Source organism: Mustela nigripes, chromosome 4 (genome assembly GCF_022355385.1).
Source record: "Mustela nigripes isolate SB6536 chromosome 4, MUSNIG.SB6536, whole genome shotgun sequence".
Lineage (NCBI taxonomy): Eukaryota > Metazoa > Chordata > Mammalia > Carnivora > Mustelidae > Mustela > Mustela nigripes.
The window spans coordinates 97,464,245-97,469,977 of record NC_081560.1 but is presented as its reverse complement, the minus strand read 5'-3'; the positions used below and the strand labels follow the sequence as shown (position 1 = coordinate 97,469,977).

The following is a 5,733-nucleotide window of genomic DNA, read 5'->3' as shown; positions in this document are numbered from 1 at the left end:
GATGAGAGAGGGCACGGATGGCATGGAGCACTGGGTGGGGTGAAAAAATAATGAATACTGTTTTTCTGAAAATAAATAAATCAATTTAATAAAAAAAAAGAAAAGAAAAGAAATGAATCCTGGAGTTTTCAAAGGAGAAGCAAGGAAGCCACCACAGTTTACCGCCAGGCTGTGGGTACAAATGGTCAGACTTCTCAAAAGGACCGCCGGAGAAAGGTGTGCTCGAAAGGGATCTGGTTTCCACTGAGGCAAGCATCTGGGAGAAGTGTGCTGGGAACAAGAGGAAGAGAGAATCCTGCCTGAATCATGTGGAAGAAGTCTGGCAGTGTATGGAAACAAAGGGACAAAGGAAGGTTGAAGCAACCAGAGAAACTGTGTTTGGGGAATCCTTCAAAAATTCGAGGGCTGAGGGGCTGACATGTTGTCCACAGGTTCTGAACTCTTCCAGCCATGTCAGTTGGGATCAGCCACAGGGAACTGTAAACATCATGCTCTGCCCATGGGTATGGTAGCAGCGATGGGGGGGGGGGGGGGGGTTCAGTGTGTATTTCAAGTTCACTCAAAAATCAAATGATAGAGATCTCCTTGGTGGATAGAGTTACCACATCTTCCCACTCAGTCTCAAAGCCCCTTTCCCCCTGAGCTTCTCATCCCAGCAGGAAGGCTGAGTGATATCCCACTGCAGAGCCCAGTGGTTGATGACAGACGATTCATGTTACCAGGGAACCTTTGACAGGATGTAATCTGCAGAGTTCAAACTTACACAGGAAAGGAAATTATAATAACCATGACCTTTTGTTGCCTTTATCATAAAACTACAAATACAACCAACTTACACACAGCCTATGAATCAAAAAACCTTTATATGTTATTTTGTATGACAGTCTGCCTTTCTGAATTGCTCAACTTAACAGGATATTTACATAAATAGCACAATGACAGCCCCTATCTGCCAAACACAAGATTATGTTTCAACACTTCACTGTTCAGAGAAGCCCACAATAACCCTGTATGAGGTAGGTACGAGTCTCCCCATTATGCAGGTAAGAAAATATCCTATTATCCAAAACCTTATAGCTAACAAGTATCTCCCGACTTGAAACTCTATTACTACTCAGTTATTCATATATGTATATATACATATATATGTATATATACATATATATATATATATTTCTAAACTGTATTGCCAAAGGAACTCTTCGAACTGTAATTTGAAATGAGATGGAAAAAAGTATTTTCAACTGAAATATAGTCAAAGCCCTTGAATGGGTTATGAACGACATTAACCCTAGGGGAAAAAATTAGTGTTTCCCATCTGCTGAATCGCCACCATGATCCCGAGTGCAGCCTGCCTCCCCCGCCTCTTCACTGCGAGTACAGAGTCCTGCTTTCAGAGAACACAGCGAGTTGTTCCCCTCCACCTCCACAAGAAGACCTTCATATTCCCCAGAAAGTGGTAACGTTTTCTGCAGATCTGCTGATTTGCAAACTATATCTCTTCAAACCCTTACAGATATAAGTATCAGTGCGTCTCTCAAAGCCAAGGAATGAAGCCAGATGACCTATTTGGGGAAGGCTTTTCATTTAAAAGAGAAACAAAGACATTCAGACAACCCTTATACAAGAGGCTCCTTTCTAGAGCATCTAACCTTGTGTGGTTATCTGTCAGGCAGTTAACATGGAAAATCTGTGGAAAATCACAGAGGCACAGTACCCACTACAGAGAAATGTTCTTTGCATTCTTCTGTGCCTTGTGTCTGACTAGACGACCAAAGTTGGGCCAGCTTTCAGCTGTGAAACTTTGTGGCACACATTTTACCCTCCTTCAACCCAACTTTTCTAGGGGTCCGTCCTAATTCTCAAACACTTCCATTAAATAACCGCCTGGCCTGTCTCATCACACGTCCTGCTTAGCACCCAACCCTCAGGTCCCAAACATGGCACCCACCGCAAATGTTCCTGAATGAAAGCAGGAGCCAAAGCAGAGGTAAATAGATAATACGCAGCCATGGGATGTGCCTTACTGTGAGATTTTCTATTCAACCTTCTGTTTTTATTATGAATAATTCAATTTGGGGGATTCGTCTTCATGGTCCCTAGTGGAGCTACTAATGGTCTGGGTACACATTAGAGTCTCATTAAATATGAAGTAATGATGAAGAATGAACAAAACTTTCACAGTTAATAAAAGAGAGACCCTCTTGCCACTAATTCAGCTGTGTGTGGCCTGCATCAGGCTGCCAGAAGTGGACCTGGGAAGGCGGCCCCCTTTCATCCTTGATCTCCTCCACCCCAGTGCTGGGGACCCATCTCTCAGCACCTTGGTCCTCCTGACTAAGCAAATACCCTGGCTCCAGCCAACATTTGGTGGGTGTCCTGTCCCCATGTCTTGGCCACCACTAGCAAGGCCTATCCAGCCTTTGCCAGAGCACATGTGAATCTAGTGAGCAAACGGGTTTCCATTTCTGCAGAGCCTGGCTCTCTGAGACATAAAACAAGATCTGGGAGCTAAATCCTGGCAGTCCATCTGGCTCTTCATTAAAATAATCCCAGTAAAAATAAAGCCTTTCCCTAATACCCATGAGTAATTCTATCTTTCAAAGTGCAATATAGGTCCCAGGGGATGGGAAAGAGACAAGTCTACACTGTGGGCTGCTTGTGCCTGGGCAGCTCATCAACTGAGTCCTGGTGATAGTCACATCTGGGTCATAGGTGGGGAGGGCACACTTCCTCCATGCACCGTTGCCTGGCTCACCATGGCCATGAGAACCATGGAAACACCATCTCACCTCCTTCTACCACAGAATAGAAAGTGATTTAGCCCATAGGGACTTTCATTGGCATGCTTGGAAAAGACACTCAGATATTCTTGAAGACCGCTCTGGAGGAGCTGAAGTTTCTGTAACTGGAGCTGGGATCCCTGGCCACCAGGTAAATCACATCTCTCCCTCCCCTCTTTCTCATCCCTCCCCACCCCCTCCAGTCCCTCTTGTTATCTGTCCATTGCTGTTCTCTGGTTTTCTCTGCTTGGGGTTATTCTGTAGAAAATCCCATTCCATGAAATGGGCAAGATGGTCACCTTCGGCGTCAGAGGATTCCAGATCAGCAACCCCATGCAACCATTTTCCAATATCTATGCCCATTTATATTTAACAAATATTTATTGAAAACCACTGTTCTAGGTGCTTTGACTCTGATCAATAAAAAACAAGCAAAAAACTAAGCTCTGTGTCTGCGGCTAGTCAGTCTGCTGCAAGTCCTTGCTGCCATCCTGGTTTTTAGGAAGAACTAAAGATGGTTGAATTTCTAGATGACCAGGACACTCAACTGTGTGACAATTGCAAGAAATGAAATTCCTGTGTTCAATTTTATCATCCTTGAGACCCACTGTTAAAGGAACATTGGTATGTGTCCTATATGCAAGGAACCATTTCCCAAATCTGACATGGAGAGTCACATGGCTACAGAACCTTGTCAGGTGACCTGAAAATGTCAAATAAGTTGGAGGAGAGGCAGATAAAGAAGGGTGAGGAGACTGAGGGTCCTCTATGGCTTACCCTTTGCCAGCACTGTGATTTCGAACTTTTTGTTCTCAAACTGAAGGACGATGGAGATTACTGTGGTGCCCGGCTGAAGTTTTGGGGCAGTTGTGGGTGCAATGTCTTGGTGAAAGATCTGAAGACTCATCCTGATGCTTGTGAAAGAGACAGGGAGGAAAAGAGAGATGAGGTTGCCATGCCTCCTAAAGCAACTGATGAGTCCGGGGGTCAAGATGGCATCTACTTTGCATCCCAGCTTCTCAGGCAAATTGAGGCTCTGGACCCACCTATGAGGCTTCTCCAAAGACCTCTGGGAGCCTTTGAATCAGACACTTTCCATAGTAGAACTACCAACCAAAGGAACACGACAGCCCAGATTCCAGCTCAGAATAATCTACTGGAAGAACGAGAAAGGGAGGGAAGGAATAGAACCTGACAGCCCCCAAAAGAAGACAATGCAAACTTGGACTTCAGGTTGGCCCTAAGTCTGGAAAATGAAGGACAGGCCTGCAATGTGGAAAAGCAGGACTTCTGGAGGGCTGCCTGTGGTACAGACAAGTCCCTTGAAGCGTCCAAAGCTCTGAATGACATGAAAGGTGCAGCTGACCAGGCCATGTTGCCTTGTGAATTTTGGGAGGAGCTCTACACAGAGGAACTGCTGGTTGACTATCAGACAATCTGTAGTCTTTCCTGTGCCTTACCTACACTCAGTATGGGCAGTACTTCCCCCATAAGGGGTGGAGGACCCTGATGTCATCTTCCAAAAGTCTTTGCAGCAGGCTGTGAGTAACCAGTTCGACTCTGATGGGCCTGAGAAAAGCACCTGCTGTGGAGGATAGTACCATCACCCCATGTGAATTCTGTGGGGTACAGAAGGAGGAGGAGGTGCTTCTATTCCATCACCAGGACCAGTGTGACCAAGGTCCAGCCATAGCAAACAACCATGTGACAGAGGGGACTTCTAGACAGGATTTCCAGCCTCCAGAGACCCCACCAGAGCTGCTCAAGGAGCGTGTCAGATACCAGGGAGACTTGTTTTCTGGTTACATGGATGATATTAAGCAGGAAAAGGCTAAAGGGTCCACCTACCTTCTTCCCCCCAGCAGACCTATTGTTGATATGACAGCTACTTGAAACCAAATGTCCACATCCACATTAGGCCCCGTATCTGGGTGCCAGCCTAGCCCTCCTCGCATACTGAAGCTCAACAACTTAGACAGCCAGAATGGCCGAGTGCGTCATCAAAATAGCCATGATTTGGCCATGGCCACCAGACACATTCCAGTGATTCACCCAGTGCGAAATCTCTACCCAGAAAACCTTCTACCCACCTGCCCCCATTGGCATTCAGGGAGATACAGAGTAAGTGGTAAGGGCAGAGGTGGCAGGAACTCACGGGTCACCCCCACACCCTCCAGCTACTGGAACAGAACTGCAAAGGCAAAACCCCCCAAGCAAGGGAGCTAGGGATGCAGAGGAGGAAGAGGAGGAGGAGTGATGTGGTCACAGAGAACCTGCAGGGTGGTTCCGTCTTCTCTGCATGGCAGCACGTGTCGTGGTTCAGGACCCACTTCTTGGGCTCTGTGGGCAGGGGAGATTCTACAGATTTTAACTTTTTCTAAGTCATGGCCATTCTGTGTCTTTTGAGATTGGGCTGTGGGAGTCTGAGGGTTTGGGGGAGTGTTAGCAGGGAGGCTGTTGAGAAATGTTTCATCTTTAACTGCTGCCTTTGGGCTGAGCAGGAATACGAGTTATGTATGGCCTTTCAGCCCCTAAGGCTCCATCTTTTGACTTACTATTGTCACTGCTTCTTGATGCTGTGTCATCCGAAAGGAAAGAGGAGAGAGGGTTCTGCAAACCTGGTACTCACCAGTGAAGTGATTCTCTTCTCTGCAGGGGTCTCAGTTTGGAAACTTTTAGGAACACTCTCTTGTGTACCGTCCCTCCTCACTCTAGAATCTGGGCCTCTGGTGCAAATTGAGGCCGTCTGGTGAAGTGTTCAGGCCAGTTGCAATATATGTTAGGAACAAAGCCTTGGAGATGTATTGAGCTAGAAGTGAGTGCACTAGAAGCTTTGTTTTAATCTGCTTCTTTGGCATTTGGCATAACTGCCTTCTGTTTCTGGTGGGGAGCGCAGTTCCTTTGTCTTTACTATCTTCTGATGGAGAAGGTTGGGGGTGCCCTGTTGCCA

At 46.5% G+C, this 5,733-nt stretch overlaps 1 pseudogene; it reads left to right on the top strand.

Moving 5' to 3' along the window:
* Nucleotides 1-3,297: 3,297 nt before the first annotated feature.
* Nucleotides 3,298-5,040, top strand: LOC132016368 (TRAF-type zinc finger domain-containing protein 1-like; annotated as a pseudogene).
* The last annotated feature ends 693 nt before the right edge of the window (nucleotides 5,041-5,733 follow it).